The sequence below is a fragment of the Corvus kubaryi genome, unplaced genomic scaffold, assembly GCF_017639235.1.
Source record: "Corvus kubaryi isolate FWS band 111438036 unplaced genomic scaffold, C.kubaryi_AGA036_p1.0 37256, whole genome shotgun sequence".
Taxonomy (NCBI): Eukaryota; Metazoa; Chordata; class Aves; order Passeriformes; family Corvidae; genus Corvus; species Corvus kubaryi.
The window spans coordinates 7916424-7934127 of NW_024581076.1; positions in this window are offsets into that span (position 1 = coordinate 7916424).

Below are 17704 nucleotides of genomic sequence, written 5' to 3' on the forward strand. Positions count from 1 at the left end.
AGTCTAAGAAAGTCTTGGCTGTCAATTCCTGCTCTTGTGCTAATAGAATAGGGAGCAGAGGAAGCAAATGTTTTACCCTCTTTTAGTGAGTAACTACTGACTATTGTGCATATTTATATACTAACATTATAACAGACATTTTAAAAAACATTATTATATCTGTAAAGAATGTGATCACGAGAGCTCAGAGCAGGGCTGTGCCTCCCACAGAGACAGAGGGTAGAAAGGTTAGCCTTCTTCCCCATCATGGACAAATTAATATCATGCCTGGAGGGCAAGTTTCAGGACTTTGTCATTACTTGGTCTCCATGTCCCTTTTCTACTTACATGGACAATAATTTCTCAAAATGCAGGGAGACCCAAAGGTTAACATAGTTCTCTCTTTGAATAATCAATCCTTGTAATGTATAGCCACTTATGCAGTCTCTGAAGCAGTGACTCAGTCCGTGACAACACGCACACCTGATTTAGAATATAGTATTCTAAATTGCTGAAGCCTCTTTTTTGATTTTGCTTCTCCTGCCAAGACTCATTGGCTGGCTGCTAAAGGTAGAAAAAATTACAGTTGTAAACAGAGTGCAGTTTTTAACAGGAAGAGATTCAACATCTGAAACTGGCACTGAGACATGTGATGCTGTCATTGGCACAGGGACACTTCATGCCTCAGCACCAGTTGGCACACAAAAAGATTCTGTAATAAAAGAAAAAATACTTTCTCCATCCTCTGTTAGAATTCCTCCATTATGAGCTCTTGGATTATCTTGGAGATGTAGACTGGCTTATGCTGCAGGTTGGGAATACTGGAAATAAATATTTTCATCTTTTAGAGTGGGTGCTTTGTTGGATTGTTGAGTCTTGGTTTCCTATTATACTGTTAGTAGTAACTAAATCATAAGAAAACTTTGTGTGAGGTTATTGTTTCCAGTGACATCTGCTGTAGTTGTCTAGATCCCTTTGAGAGCTGGCATCTGCTTTGATGCATGATATGCACTTTCTAACCTTCAAGCAAATTATTTTCTTAAGAGCAAGGGAGGGAATTTTTCAAATCTCCAGTTTGCAAATATTTTCTGAGAAGACAGTCTGCATTAGTGTTCAGCACAGCTAATATCTGCAAAATGAAATAGCTTCCATGCAGCCACCATACTTGATCGAGATCCAGAAACACCTAGAAAAAACAGTCATATCAGATGGTCTCACAGAACTGCGGATGTCACATTCCATTGTCAGTGACTTAAGGAGGAGCTATTAAAGCCACCAACAATCATGACGTAGTGGTTCCTGCTAAGCTCCTTCACGACATTGTTTTACCCAGGTGAATGGCATAAGAATTTGACAAAATCATGGTGTAAGTATTATAAAACTCCCACCAGAGAAAAGGGCACTGAAAGCAAGTGCAGAATTGAGAGATGTCTTGGAGATCTGAGAAGTCCCACCTGAAAACCTTTGCTTTCATCAAAGTGAAGCGAGGCCGCTATCAAAGAGACAGAAAGAGAGTTAATAGGAGTGAACAATAAATTTTTGTTGCTTTGCAAGGCCACTCAAATACGTGAATCATTACGGCATGATTTCTGAAGTAGTCTGGAGCAGCTTTGTATAAGGTTTGTAAGGTCACTCGCAGATAGCAGCATCAAAACTTTTAAATGCTAGAATATCCCTTCCCTCTTCTCTCACTGTCCATCATATTCAGTGGAACGAGAGCAGCAGGACCAGGTCAGAGTTAAGGTTGGCTGCCAAATTTCAAAGCTTTCAAAACCTCATTATTTCATAACTGCAACATGGTAATAGCACTGCTTTAAATTAGCTGATATGTATTTACTAACTTAATCTTAGTACAATGCAGGGGCTTAAGGATCTGGGAATATTGCACAGCTTTGATCTCTATAAACCCCTATTAGCACAGGTACTGATACAATTATCTGCTAGGTCACTTTACATACTTACAGGCTAGCAGTCCAGTCAACAGATCAAACTACCTCATTTATCATCATGTGATCTGTTTCTAATTAGTTCGCTCCAGTTAATGTTTTCTTAAAACTGTCTTTTTTGAGGTTTTTTTTTTTTCAGAAACACAAAAACCACTTGAAATAACTTCTCAACATTGGCTAAACATATTATTTATTTTCTGGCATATTTCCAGTTGTATGAGTTACACAGAATTCATTTAATTCATGAAATAGCTAATTTTCTCTGCTCTCAGAGATGGAAGGCACAGAACAATGTTGTGGTGATGGTAGGGTCTGATAAAAACCTTTGCTACCACATCCATTACATTGTCCTGGCTCATGGAGTCGGACATTCACCATTCTGAAGTAAGCCTAAATACAGCTAGTTTTATCTCCTTCCAGGAAAACATAATCATGAGATTTGCTGAATGGCTGGTACTCTGTGAACAAAAGTCAAATTAGACTTAAAAGTACAGGTTGTACTACTAATATGGATTGGAACAAAAAGGAAATGTCAGCGGTTTTTCATACCAGTTGTAAATTGCTGGTCTTAATTAAAGTGTAATAAAAATTTTAATTTGATCAAAGCATGCAGCACCTTTTGTAAGCCTACTGTTTCGTCAGAGAGATTTATACCCTTTGCTTTCTTCTCAGGACATCAGTAATTGCATCTGCTTATTACTAGATTTGCTATTGGAAATACACCCCTCCTGATGGTCTGTGGGCCAGGATTTAGTGTTATTAGGCTTGACCTGGTTTGATTGCCTGTCAAAGAAAACCCTTCAGCCCCAAGCCTTTCATAAACCACTGTGACCAGCGTGCCAGGAGGAGTGAAGTGGAATTTAACAAGCTGGGTATACTGGTGTGGAGGGCCTGTAAAGAGCATGAAACTACCAATCAGAAAAAAAAGTTTAGTTAGACTGGTAACGAATGGCTGTCTCAGAAACTCATAACCTGAGTTTTCATCAAAGACTGAAGCGTTAATATGTTGTCATACTAGTTTCTGCAAAGCAGGTGTTCACTTCTGAGGGAGAGTACACATGGACACAAGCCAGAGTTGAAAATCCTGCTTTACTTTTGCCCAAATCAAGTGAAGCCCAAGTTTCAGGTATCATCAGTTCAGCACCACCTCTTTGCTTCCAGGTGACATGCTGGGTTATTTTCCAGAATTTTTCTTTTTCAATAAGATTCGTAAGGGAAGGTAATCTCTGAAATGAAGTCATAGTTAGCACTGGCAGACACCTGCACATCGAGTATGGCAGGGAAAGATGCACAGGCTCAATCCGTACCTCCAGATTTTCTGTGTAAAATTTTGATGTCCCAGCATTAATAGGAAGACATCTGTGCGGCAAATGCTTATCATGCAACTTCCCATAAATTTTATAGGATGAAGACAAAGGGCAAGAAAAAGCCAGCAATGGAGGAAAGAAATAATTTGGAGAAGGAGAAAAATGTTAAAAAATTGTAACTAAGGAAAAGGGAGAGGAAAAACAGTGTTTTTTCTCTTCCAAATATTGGTGACTCAGGCACTGAGAAAAACTCCTGCCCTTGTATGTCAGAGCCTTGCCAGGATCAAAATTTCCCACTCTCACATTTCCTGTTAGATCATCAGAAAGCAGAAAAAGAAAAGAAAAAAAAAAAAGAGACCCCTCTTTCCAATTTTCTCCAGATTTGGAAAATAATAATTCCCTATGAATGCCCCTCTCTCTCCAGTGACATCTGTATTGTTAACAGAAATGAGAGCTCAGAAACGCAAACTTCTGCAGTAAGAGCAGTGCTCACATCCTGGTTTTGCCTGTTTGACAGTCAAAGCTGACTCTCATATCCTGTGTTTTTTTCCATTGTAAGGAGAAGTTCCTATTAAGGCAATTATTGCTCCCAAGCTCAAGAAAAATCTCTCCATTTTTTGACACCCTCTTTGCAATGCTTCTTCGTTTCCATGGAGAAATTTTGTGCTAAGCTGGGTTTTGTTATCAGTTGGCACCTCTAATTATAGCTAAGTGGATACTCCTGAAACTGAAATAAAAGTTTCTTTAGCCACCTTTTCATGTTACATCCAGTCTTGCCCTTCTGGAAGTACCTGGTGTACCTACTGTGTGCTGATGTCCTGCTGTTTTAGATAACTCATTTGTAATGAGTTACACTGAAAGCAGATGAGATTATGACACATTCCTTTATATTCAAAATGGGCTTATTCCCTGACTTCTTTGTTGTTTTTCTGTGGGTTTTTTTCATGGAAACTACTTGGTAAAGTGGGAAATGTATGTATTCTTTTAGGAAAGCCAAGAAATAACCACAGTGTGATCTACATGTAAAATCACTGAAGGTAGATCAATTTTATCCCAGTAGTAATGGATATGGTTTTTTTAACAGTGTGAAAGGATATTGTTGTAATGATGACAAATGGGAAGCAATGGTCTCTGTCATAATAAAGTGACTTCTGATCTTTTCTTCAACTTGCCATTTTGCTACTGTTCTTTCCTTGCTGTTTGCTTGCAGCTCAATGTGGATATGTTAAGGGCTCTCAAGGAGTTTGTTCAACTGTTTAAACTGTTAAATGCTTCGTGATTCTTTGGTTCCAGTGAGAGTCATGAGGCTCTTACAGTCAGTACTACAGAGTACTGTAAAACAAATATTATGTCATATTGGCATATACCATACCTCTGAGCCCTGCCAATATTGTGGTTTTGTCTGACCCATTGCTTCGTGTGCAAGGCTCATGCAGATGTTCTCATCCACACCTCCATGCTGAAGTTTTAAGGTTATTGAAACTTCAATTCTAACTTTTTGAATAATAAATAGGCATATTTTTAGCTTTTACCTGCAGTAGGATGGCAGATACCTACAAATTAAAAAAAATACAATTTCAATTCGCAAATATTAAAGATATCTTGTTGTGCATAAAAAACAAATGCTGGGATGTTGACTGAGCATAAGTGCCGGAGTTTGCATAAGGAAATGTTAGCATGAATTTCATAGGGTGAATAATAAATTCCTCACAGTGTATCCAAGACCATCATGATGAAGACTTACAGAAATGGGTAATATTTTTATTTTAAATTTTTTATCCTTCTTTGGTGTGGAAGAAGTTCTAGTATCATGAAGACAGGCATAAAAATAAATATCTTTCAGTAAGTAACTGGAATTGTTTCATTTGTCACCTTAAGAAAGTGGGAAGGAAAAGATGTAATATCTCAAAAATATTTGAATTACATATATATCTTAAATGAGTTCTGAGGAATAGTAAATTCACAGCCTGGAACTAGAACCATCTCTATTTTTCACAGTGTTTGGGTTTTCCTTGAAGGATGTGGAACTCCTATTTACACTGTCTTGGAAGCTGTTTTTGTGGTTTTGAATCTTTACATAGAGACAGTTTTGAATCACATGCTGTAGCATATGTCTAGCCCAGCTGTTCTCTCTGCACTTATATGGTCCCATCACTATAAATCTCTGAGTGGATCAAAAGTAAAAACAAAATTATTCCTGCAGTACCCATGGCTGGGGAAGCCTTTGGTGTCCACCATTAACTATATGGGTAAATTAGAGATGAGGGTTATGAAGCGTTTAGTCTCAAATCAAGCACAATGTCTCTGACTCTGCTTGAAATTGGTCTTTTTGCTGAGTCCCAACCAAGGGCACCTTCTTCATTACACCTTTTTCCAGGAAGCAGAGAATGTGGGTATTTTTGAAGTGACATGTATGGGCAGTTCTCGTGTGGCACCGATGTCTTCAAAGATTGAAAAAAAATTGCAGCTAAAATCCTCAGTGCTGTGCAGCTGTATTCTGTACAACCCTGGGAAGGATGAGCAGTTCCAGGAAAGGAGACCGAAAGCAATTATCTCTGCAATTTTTATCTGTCTTTTACTCTTTTAGTACCCCAGTGAGCCATCTCTGCTTGTATTCTTTTCCCTAACCCACAATAGCTTCTAGATCGAAAGTTTAACACGAAGACCAGATCCAGCATATATTTTTGCCTTTTTTATACACTGTGCTATTTTAAATGTGGGGGGAGGGAAGAAAAGAAGGAGCTGTTTTGATCAAAGCATTTTTCTTTGACATAGCAAGGCATAATAATGTATCCTCACAAATACCTCAGCTTTCAAATGCAGGAGGCATTCTCACATTTATACCATAGAAGGTGCTACTGGGATATTCCAGATTCCCTTCATTCCCAAGAGATCTGCTAATCTCAGAAAAATGAGGGAGGCAGTTTGCTTGGCCCCAGATTTCACAATACTGTGATGCACTTGGGGAGTTTCAGAACCCAGAATGCAGGCACAGGGCTACAGGTTCCTCTTGCTCCTGAGTGTACCACCAGCTGCACCCAGAGGAAGATCCCAGGCTGGATGAATTAGCATGAAACCACTTCTTAACAGCCACAAATTTTAAACAGCTCCCCCCTCCATCGCCCATTTGAATGTATTATTGGTATTTGAGTACATGAAATAACCTTGGTTTATACACTTAGCAGATAGGCATATCAGATGGGTGGTGTCATCCAGGCAGTGTAGTGTGAGAGCATCTCACCCACGGGATGTTGAGCAGAGACGGAGGGAAAGCTGCATGCGCTCCCCCTGGCTCTGACTTGTGGGAGTTGCCAGCCCAAAACATAACTATTTATCAGAAAATGAAACTCTAAAGAATAATCTGGTGGAGTTTTTGCAATGCCTTACACAATCCAGATTGCACTTCCTCTCCAAGATAAACAATCAGTCAAGCAATGGAGAAGTGGGGTGGTATTCAGGACAAGCGGGCTGTCCCGGCTGGGCATCCTGGCTCAGTGGGTGAGTGGGAGACCATTGTTTTGTATCTTGGGACAGTACACTGGGGTAAACACTGCCTGAAAAGACAGGTTTTGAGATCTACTGATGTACTACTGTGTAATGGAGTGTGTTATACTACCTAATCAACTATTTATACTACATGGTCTAGAACTCTGTTCCTTGACAAATGGCTGAACCACAGTGAAGATGTCCTGCATGTTTCCCTGATGGAAACATTCTTCTCAGAAAGTCAGCCTGCAAATACCGAGTCATATCAGAGAAATCTAGAGCAAATAATGTAAATAAATGGAAGATATACAATCAAGATATATGGATGGCTGCCCCAGGGAGGGAGTTTGAGGAACAAGAGGTTGTTGCTATCTAGCCAGGAATGAATACTACTATTTTAGCACTTTTTTGAGCACTCTTGGAGCTTAAGTAACAGACATTCAGGATATTGTTATCAATAAAGCCTTAGAGACTGTTCTCCTGTTCCTCCTTCTGGCTGCTAAGGTTGGCTCTGTTTGGACTGTACCTAGAATGTCACAGTACCTCCCAGAGCCAGAGAGGCTCCAGCCATGTTCCCTGAAGGAAAGGCTGGAGGACTGTGCTGGGACAGTACAAATGATAGAAAGGATCCAGGAGGTAAGAGCTCTAATGTACCACCTGATGACCAGCTGCAGCAATCAGTGTGGCTGAATAGCCTTGGGTGGGGCAGCCAGTGAGAATGTCTGAATGATCTGACATGCACTTGATTTGGAGGGACAGAAAGCACTTTGTAGTGAATAACAAAATCTCACTCCTTTTGGTCATTGATGTTTATCCTCAGAAGTTCCCTCTTAGACTCATAGATACATCCGAAAAGCAGAGAGGATCCTCATCACTTGTGCCATCTCCAGGCCACCAATGCCTCAAATTTATTTGGACACCATCAGTGTGGAGAGGGAGGTGAGCTGTCCCACAGTGGAGGCAGCAGTATCTTCTAGCTTTCTGTTATGCCTTGGGCTCACACAGGCAGAAATGTTCCTTGAGGTTTGCCAGGTGCTTTGACAGGGATGCAGGTGCTAAGAACAGGCTTTTCCTTTTGACAGGAAATCAAAAGGCAACCTGAAGAACTTTTCTTCCTTTTTGGAAGTAGCATTTAGGACATGAGTGGTTCCCATTTCACAGGTTTAGAAGCCCAACATGCATCCGTACATCTCTGTAGCACAACTCATCCTCCAGTTACTCAAGTGAATCTTCCTGAGCATGTATACTCGCAAGACTCCCACTCAAATCTTTGTGTGCCAAGCTAGTCTGAGCAGTCAGGACATGAGCAGTGTGATTCACTTTCAGATGTAAGAAAACAGTTCTTGAAAAGGATTACTGTGTACAACAACTCTGGCAAGAGGTTCTGTAGGAGTCCAAGGTCTCCTTCCTGACTTCTGTGCTAAGGAAGGCAATGTTATGGCAAGACAGAGCTCTTTTCCTCTACAAGAGTAGCAACTGTTAAGTAGAACAGACATGAAGCACAAAAAACCCCCAGGAGTTTCAGTAACTACTTCGAGCCAGATTTTAGAGGTTACATCTAATACATCAACATACCTTTCTTTCTTATGTTAATGAAATATCAGTCAATAACTTGTGCAGAACAAATCCTCTTATATGTATAAGCATGTAGCTGTAAGTCATCAGGGTAGCCCAAAGCTCTAAAGCAAGAGATCTTCAGCAAGGATAAGTCAGCTTAGCTGCACTGCAACATTTACAGTAGACATCAAATGAGAATCTGGCTGTACGGCTGAGGACTGTGAAGCCTGAAGGAGGGCTATTCCTTGGGGACTGGGCTAATACTGCCTCCTCTAGTATGAACTGTCTTTGTATTTATTTTGAACTTTATTTTCTGGTGGTTTTGAAATGACATTAACTACTGTATTCTTTAAGTGGTGCTGGAAAACCAAAAGCATTTAATTTCCAAGGGTATGCTCTTTCTGAAAACTGAACAAGAAAATACACTGTACAGGGCAACAGGAACAGAGCGAATAAACCAAAAAACCCACACACCATCAAAATATCAACAGTGACTCATAAGGCTGACAAATTGCTACCTAACTGAAATTAATTATTTAAACTCAGCATAAACCAAACATTGTGATAGAGGCCAAATTCTTAATTTTGCTGCTAATAGTGGTGTCTGACAAATGCAAATACAAGAAACCAGATTTTATACATTATTGTTGTAGCAAAATTCTTATTTAGTATTTCATTTTGTATTTTAAGCCATGTCTAAGTTATGAGGCAGGTTTTCTTACCTGACTTCTGAGAAACAATGTGCTTAGATGTAACCTAGTCCCAAGAAACACAACAAGATTATTTAGATAGCTAAATACAGTGTATCTGAAAACCCATTCGGGAATTTGATTTGCAAAATAGACTCAAAAGAATGTTCTATCTACTGTCAATCACTAATAGTTTTTCTCAAGGTAACTGGCTTATCACAATAGCTTAAATACAGATGCTCTTTTCCAGAGCAGATGATCACTTGGGCACCTCATCATGTCTCCAGGGGTATACCATAGCTGAAATAAACAAACATGCAGGTTTTGCATAGTTTTGGAAATCACATCAAATTGGAGTAGCAAATATTTACAGCTGGGTGAAAAAAAAAAGGACTATATACATGCAGTCTCAGTTTCTCTGTCACTTTCAATATTTTGTCACTTAGGATTTGGTCAAAGTTTTCCAAAATTTTTCTTCCATATCATGGTCACTGTTTCTCGGAAAGTTTTGCTAGTATTTTTCTGCTTCATGTCTTCTGTCTTTATGAACCACTGAGGTTTTCCAATTCTTTCATGTTTTTCTTTTAATACGGTCTCAATATCTGCTTGTCTTGTCTTTTTGGGGGGAAAAAAGTGAGGATAACTGGCTCTGTTTAAAATGTGGCTCATGAAAAAGCCAGGTGTAGTAGTGCTCCCTTATCTCTGACTGGACGCTCCCATATATGCCCTATATTAAGTTACAACTTGGTAAATGGTATTCTGATAACCATTCTGCCTGCATGTAGCAGATTTCCTGTACCCTGAGAAGTCCAGTGGTGTAACATGTTAGTCATAACAGCTGGAATTCATAAGCATCCGTAGGAAAAATTGTCCAGGTGGTACCTGCTGGAATTTAGGATTCGTAGTCCAAGAACAGGAGAGAAGGGAACAGGAGGCCATTGCTGTGAAAAGATGAGGTCACTCAGGTGTGGCCACTCTATAAATGTATTGTGGGTTTCTGTGCAAGACAATGCATATGAAAGGGTAAAACTGAGGATGGAATGGGAAGCAGTTGTGCTGCTGCACACTCTGAACATTGCAAAGAGATACTCCTTCCTTTGGAATGTGCCAGTACTTTGCCCTTTGACTAGTGACAGTGTACATCTTTGGACAAATCTGAAAATTCAGAGGAGGTGAACAGAGCTGGTGGTAACAAATCGAAATAATTTCCCTGAAAAATGACTTTGTATGTCTGCTCTGTGCGTGTGTGTTATGTATGAATGTATTTGGCTTTACTTTGTAAATCTCATTCTTGTGTTTGATGACGATACATGTACTGTTGTAAAATGGAAAGTCAGGTTTTAGAAAAACTGGGATGACACTGTACCTCTAAATATAGATGAGGAGTAGCTGTGTAAGTTGTTAGGTTTATCCTGCATGTAGTGGAGATGATGTGAGACAGCTTTCTGTGCTGAGCAGGAAGGTCTGACTTCCTGAGGCACCAAGATTAGGAAGTCTCTGTGTGAGTGCAAGGAACAACCTGGAGGACACGGAGTGTTTGGAGGAGAAATTAAGCTGCCCAAAAGCTGACATCTTTGACAGAGCAGCTGGGGAGAATGGGAACATGCCAACAGACCTGTGAAGCTCTGCAGGGCCCTGAATGCGGATAGGAAAAACTGAAACTGAAAAGGAGTGATAAAGGGGAAACCACTGAATTTACAATTATTGTGTTAAGAAGACCTTCCATGGGGGAAGTACATGAAATGATTAAGAGTCATTTCATTTTAGAGTGGTGAAGGGCTCTCAGGTGAGCAATAAGCTGTAATGAACAACTTTTCAAGATGCCACCCTTTAGGGAAAAGCTCTTAAAACCCTTGCCAGTTCATTTTCTCCAGGGTTGATTTCAAGTTGTGGGAGCTACTGAGCATTCCACATGGCACAACACAGCTCTGTTCTTTATTTAACTTCTGCCTAGAAATGGCTGCAAGTCTTTAATCTGGGATGTGTGAATATAATTCTTTTCCTGGGTTGGCTATCTGCTCTTCAAATGCTGCTAATTTCAGTGGGAATCCTTCCTTAGCTAGTTTGGAAAGATGACTCAAATCCTCAGTGGCTTTAGATCAGTACCAAAATCAGTGTCGGTGGGCCAAGGTCATGAAATGATCCCAAGGCAGCCCTTAGAATTATAGTTGATACCCACTCTGAAGACATAGAGAGAAAAAAATAGAAATTACTCTGTTATTTGTGTTTGCTTCAAATTACTCAAGAGCAACATTATTCTGTCCTTCCACATCAGTGCTCTCCACCTTCAACACCTTTTTTCCACTTGAACTGAAAACCTTCTCAAAGGAGAAGACTGGAGTTTACAAGAGACTGCTGGATGCCAGTCCTACAAACATCTTTGCACATGGTTAGCTTCATGCACAGGGGTGGTCTTGCTGATGTCAAGTTAAGCACATGCCTAAGTGTTTAGAGGAGTCAGCCTTACATCTGACATCCAAGTAAACAGACAATCATCTTAAATTCTCCAGGAATTTCTGATCAAAAAGGATGTTTTGTTAAAAACAAAACAAATCTTTCAATGTATCTAAATTCAACATAAAAATAGCTTTTAAATTAAAATGGTATTCATAGCTTTAAACCTTTAATTAGTGAAATCCCTTTTTACACGGTGAAGTTTAAAACTTCAGCTATATTTTAATATCTAAATGACGCTTTATACATTATGAAAGGTCAAATACATCTCCATTAAACAGAATTTACTCTATTGCTACACCAGTTAAGCATCAGTCACTCACCTTTGTTTAATTTAAACTATTCTCTTGTATTCCAGAGTTTTCAGATAAAAATTTACTCCAGAAGTGATGAATTCTGCATTATGACACCCACAAGTAACAATTTGAAAGACAGTCTATTTTACTTGCACAGCCTCTTCCATCCAGTGATCTCAAGCCACTTTGTAAAGCTCACAGAAACATTCTTAAGCCAGAGGAGCATTATTGGCTGCATGTAGGGCAGCAGGTACAGGCAGGGGCTGCATGGGTGTGTTCAGCACTGCACCATGTGCTCAAGGATCAAGTTCTCCAAATCTAAAGAGCATTGTTTGGTTTCAAGCTGCTTTGGTGAGGCAGGAATCCAAGAGGACTCTGAGCAGTAACAGATCCTGCCACTTACAGACAGACAGAACAGTGGCTATTTTGTGGTCTCAGGTGTCCTCAGAGTGCTTTACTCTGAAAACGAGGACCTGGGAAGGGGCACAGTACCACGAGTCTCTGCTTCAAAGGCATGACAGGCTGAACAAATGGCTAGGTGATGTTGTTTGAAGGTAACAATTTAGTTGATAAATTTAGACATCATGCTCTTTTTTCTGTTTCTAAATTGTCTGTAATGCAACTGACTTCTCCAAATCTTTAGATACTGCAGTAGCTTTGTTTTTTGGCCTGTGGGCTACTGGAAAAATGACTTCTCTGACTATTCACTGTGGGTTGATTACTACTTCTTGCCACATGGTTGCTCAGCTTAATGGTATGGTCTTTCTGTTTCCTGATTGCACACTTCAAGCTTTATGAGCAGGAATAATCTTTTTGTTCCTTCTTTATGAGTTATTCATGAACACACAAGATTTCTCAATGCACATATGGAGTTAAAAAAATATAAGTATTTAAGTGGCTTTTGAGAGTCTTCATAATACTGTTATGCTTGAAAATATTTATTTGGTGCAGTTCCTTTACATCCCAGGGTTACTTAAAAATAAAATCTTTCATCTTCCAGATTACTGGGATGAATGTGTTTGCACACACCAGTAAAGCAAGGTTTTTGTTTAGGAGACTCAGATCTGGCTTTGTGGATGCTATATTTTGCCAGACCTAAACCATCGATTTCCACCAAAGCGACTCAGTTTAAAATAACTTCTATTTTGGTTTTGCCAAAAAACCAAATAAACAGCTCAGAAGAGACTCTGTAGCTACATAAGAGAACATAGGATGTTCTTTGAACTACAGATAGATTTTTTTCTTCTATCTTACTGTAGTATAAATGCATATATATAGAAAAGACATCTGGTATGCCTCAGCAGAAAAGATGAGTCTTAGTTATCAGCCATGAAGTTTCAAAACACTTTCAGAGATATTTTAAGAGCAATAGGTAATAATCTATATACTTTCTCATAAATATAAGCTGAGGTTACCAGCTAACTGATACAGTAGATGGAATATGGGACACATGATCTAGACTTTGAAAATCTACAGCTTTCTTCCGCTTTGACTGGAAAACCACCTTCATTCAGTCAAAGAAATATGTGATCACATTATCTTGTTTGACATGCCAAGCAAGAGCCCCTGTGGGAATGGTATCAGTGTCTAACAGGCAGCACCAACACACATGCAGTGCCCTAAGAGAGTCCAGTAGAATTTAGAAGTGCATAAGGTAAGTCAAATATCCTGTCTGTCTGCCTTGCAGCTTAAATCTTTAAAGCCAATGATCTGCGACAACCATTTTTCACAGTTAGAAAATAAATCTCACTGATTCATGTCTCTTGAAGGCTTGAGGAGTGACTTCTAAACCTGAGATTACACTTAGCTAATGTACCTTGATTTGTACTACAGCCTTGAAAGAAAATGACAGAATAGTCTGAGTTGGAAGGATCATCTCTTCAGTGAATGGACTCTTCAGGGATCAAGTCCATGACCTTGGCATTATTAGCGCCATTCCCTAACAAACGGAGTTAATTCATGATCATAGCATGTCAACACTTTTCTGGAACCTTAAAATTAGTCCTTTTTCAAGAGGATTAACATTATCAAAACTCTATTAGCCTATCTACACGAAAATTAGATTAAATGTAACTAGCACAACTTCAGGTGAAAATAAAACCCTTATGGACAAGTTTTATGAAACCTTAGACCACAAAAGCTGGATACCTGACTAAGGAAATAATGGTGATCTTTGTAGCCACAATTTTAGATGTTAAAAATGGTGTAAAGAATGTGGGCAAAGAAAGTCATAGCTCCCTTTTCTGACATTATTTTATGTGATCCTGAATACTAATGACCAGTGTGACCTCATTTTGACAAGATGCATTCAGGCTAAGAGGGAAGGTTATGCCTGAACAGTGTTACAGAATCCTTTGCTCATATCACCAGGGAAACCACATCTGAGTCAATGTAAATGCCCCAGGAAAATACCTTGCCTCTTCCTGTGGTCAGCTCTAGGTCAGGCTGTCAGAACTGGTGGCATGGCTCCTTTAAAAACTCTCTCTCATTTCCAGAATAGTTGTCTCTAAGCATAATAATGTTCAATAACTTAAAATGAAAAAGAAATGCCTTTAGCACTTTTTAGTTAGTTTCCAGGAGTCCCAAAATATACCTTTTCTAAACAACTCTAGAACAATACTTTCACTGTAGCTCCAACCTCTGCACATGGCCTTGCACCCTGTAGCCCAGGTGATCCAAATCTTCCAGTCTTGTCATGCCCTTATCTCCTCTGCTTGCTGCTCACCCCTGACCTGCTCCAGCTCATGTTCAGACCTTGCAGTGGTGAGCTCTGTTTCCACATGCCCAGGCAGTAGTGATGGCTTTGCTCCATCCTAGCAGATATGCCATGAGCAAGACAAAAACACTTTCCCAGTGGTGCCTCTGTCTGCTTGAGATGTTACCTGTGATCGCTCCCAAAAGCTGAGGCCATATTGTAGTACTCACTTTCTTGCTAGCATGAGGGACAAAAGAGGCAAGCTGCTTGCTTGGGCTGCCAGCCTGGCCCCCCAGGAGTCCAGCATAACACCGGAGTTGCTGTGGGGATGTAGCAGCCTTCAAGGTGGTCTTTGCCTCACTGTCTTTATTTTGGCTTTAGATTGTAAGTGGGTAGAGGCTTACATGCCCACTTTATCTTCTTTTGAGTATGCCCTCATGCATGAATCACCACAGTACTATCCAAGTGTCCTTTCCCATGCCAGACCTCAGCAGTGTGTACCTCCAAGCCTTAGCAGCAGCAGCAGTGAGGGTGCTAAGTGAGGTGTCGAGCTTTGTTAGAACTGGCAAAGCAACTTCTTCTCATATTTTAGCACACAGTTTAATGTTTTTGCACTCTGCAAATTTGTTGGAAAACTTATTGTTAAGGTGATCTACACTTAAAGAAAACCTCAAATCCTTTTCCTCTTTATTCTAGTACGTCTCTGTCTATTTATTTATCTGTCTAGAAAGCCATGACACTGGCAGTGTTGTTGCTTAGTTCTGCCAGTGTTTCACCAGGCAGAAAGTCAAACTCACCCACCTCCTGCACTTTGGGAGCTTCTGGTCTCGTAGCTACTAATGCTGAAAAACACAGTTTGCCCTTTGGTGCGTTTGCTTCACCCATGTTAGAAGTCCTTGCAAAATGTCTCCTAGTCTGACAAGTGGCAGCAGCTGAGCGGGGCATATGGGGCTGGGGCCATGGGGGCCTTGTGGTGCTGGCTGGAAGCCTGCATGACCACCATCTGCCCACTACACAGGAGGGACATGGGCCCAGCCACCACAGGGGAACCTGCTGCCAAAAGTACTTTATATGTCCTCTGAAAAAGGTGACGTGCTTTCCCACAACTGGCAACGGGCCTCGCCACAGCTGCTTGCTGGCAGGGCATGGTCCTGTGGGGATGCCATGTGCCAGTCCCAAGCACCGTGCCTGCTCTGTGTAGGGGAGAAGGAGGTCCCTTTTCCAGGCAGTGCTTGGCAGGGCTTGCCAGTGGGAACGAGGGAGGGCCTGGGGCAGATGTGGAGGCGGTTGGCAGAGTAAACCTTGGGAAGAGATGGTCTGGGTCTATGTGTGTGGGGATGCCTGTCTGCCTGCTGAGAGAAGGGTGGGATGCAGCAAGGTGGCCCTGGATGTGGGGAGCATCTCTGTGCTAGCATGGACACACACTGTGGGGACATGCAGATTCCCCTAGCAAGGTGGATACGGGCTCGTTCTTTCTGCAGTGGAACTGAGTCACGTTCCTCTCTTTTGATGATTCGATTAGGCTGTGAAATATAAGAGGAAACAAATATGAGATGAATGCAGTGTGAAAATAGGGAATTAAAACAGCTAAAGATTTCTACTAGATGGAAATGTTTAGAAGTCCTGGTTAAACAGCTGATGTTTCGATGTATGCCTTGGGAACAGGACACACATATCACAGAGGTTCTTCCCAGCACAGTTGTGTCTCTCCTTATCTCTTGCAGTAAATAGCAGAGGCTAAAATGAAAAATCCCTTTTCAGTGTTCAAAACTCTACAATCCCTGGAGAAATCATTCTGAAGCATCAGCTAATGAGTGCTGTCAAATGCCAGGCTGGTCTTCCTTGATCTGGTGGCAAATCACTCTGCTGGCAGGTTCAGAAATGCCTCAGTTCAAAATGGCCTCACAGATCTGATGGTGCCTCAGCTGAAGGCCACATTCTGCCTCTGCTGTTGTGGCTGCACCACGGGTGAAATGTTTACTAAAGACTTCTCCTGAGTATTTACAGGGTAATCAGGTGAGAAAGACTTCCATTGCCACTAGTAAATCTTCCTATGATTCTGCTTGGAGTAATATTTTCTAGGTGTTTTAGTTCAAATAGTAAATGCTAAAGGGCTGTGAACATTCCCAACATAAGGTTTAATGTTGGCAGGTCATTTTTGCACTGCCATCTTTTTTTCATGACTGAACTAAATTGCTCTTCCCTCTTATGGCCAGCCAAAAGAACTTTTTATTCAGAATGGCATTATATGCCAAATGTGAGAAAGGGCAGGCAGCTGGGAATGGGCTCATTTCTCCAAATTTTCATAAATGAAGCAAGGAGTCGCAGTCAATGCCACATTTTTTCTTTTATATTAAATGAAGAAAAAGTCATGGTCAAAATAATTTAAATTACAAAAATGCTGTTAAAGGAGTTCTTGAGATAGAAACTCTGAAACACTCTATCTTCAGTGGCAGACCAGGGGCCTCAGCACTTCCAGGAAGGGGGAGCAGGTATGCAGCCTTTGAGCAAGCAATGGTCAAGAGCAGCATTCTCTGATCACCTGCCCAAAGCCTCTGAATGTGACCAGATCCTGTCCCTGGGCACGCTACCTTTAGGCAGTAGCCTGGATATAGGATGTTGTTACGCATCATGCATCATTGTGAGTAGCAATAATAAAACAGTAGAGAAGTGCTTACCACACAAAATGACTCACTTGAGCAATCCAGAAATAACTGCTAGAAGGATTTGAGGACCACATTGGAATCAATAACATTCATACCCTAATCAGTAAAATTCATTATTGCCTACTCCATAGTCAGAAGAAATGGGATCTTTCCATGCCTACTTCTCTGGGTGAAAAATGAGGCACATGATTAAGAACAAGTGTAAGGAAAAGCATGGGTATTTGGATATAAAATCATAAAGTCCAACATGAAAATTTGAATTTCATTTTGCATGTGGGAAAAAAAAGAGCAGCAGGAAAAGTTTCTATAAACAACCCAGAGGAGAAAGAACAGTACAGATCCTATGTAACAGGAAAGGAGAGCAAGACAGACATGGTGTAAAGAAGTCTAAAATATTTAATGCTTGGTTCTGCTTAACTTTATTGAGAAGAAAAGATCTCAGGTAAAATAAAGGAAGAGAACATGCTGAAGAGTAGATAAATGTATTCAGACTGTCAGGACCTGATAAACAATTCTGTATAATCTCTGAACCATTGGTGAGTCTTTGCAGTAACATGAAAAGCTGCAAATATGGTTCTTCTGAAAAAACCAGGAATCTATAATCAATCCCTTATAGGAACTCCTGGAAA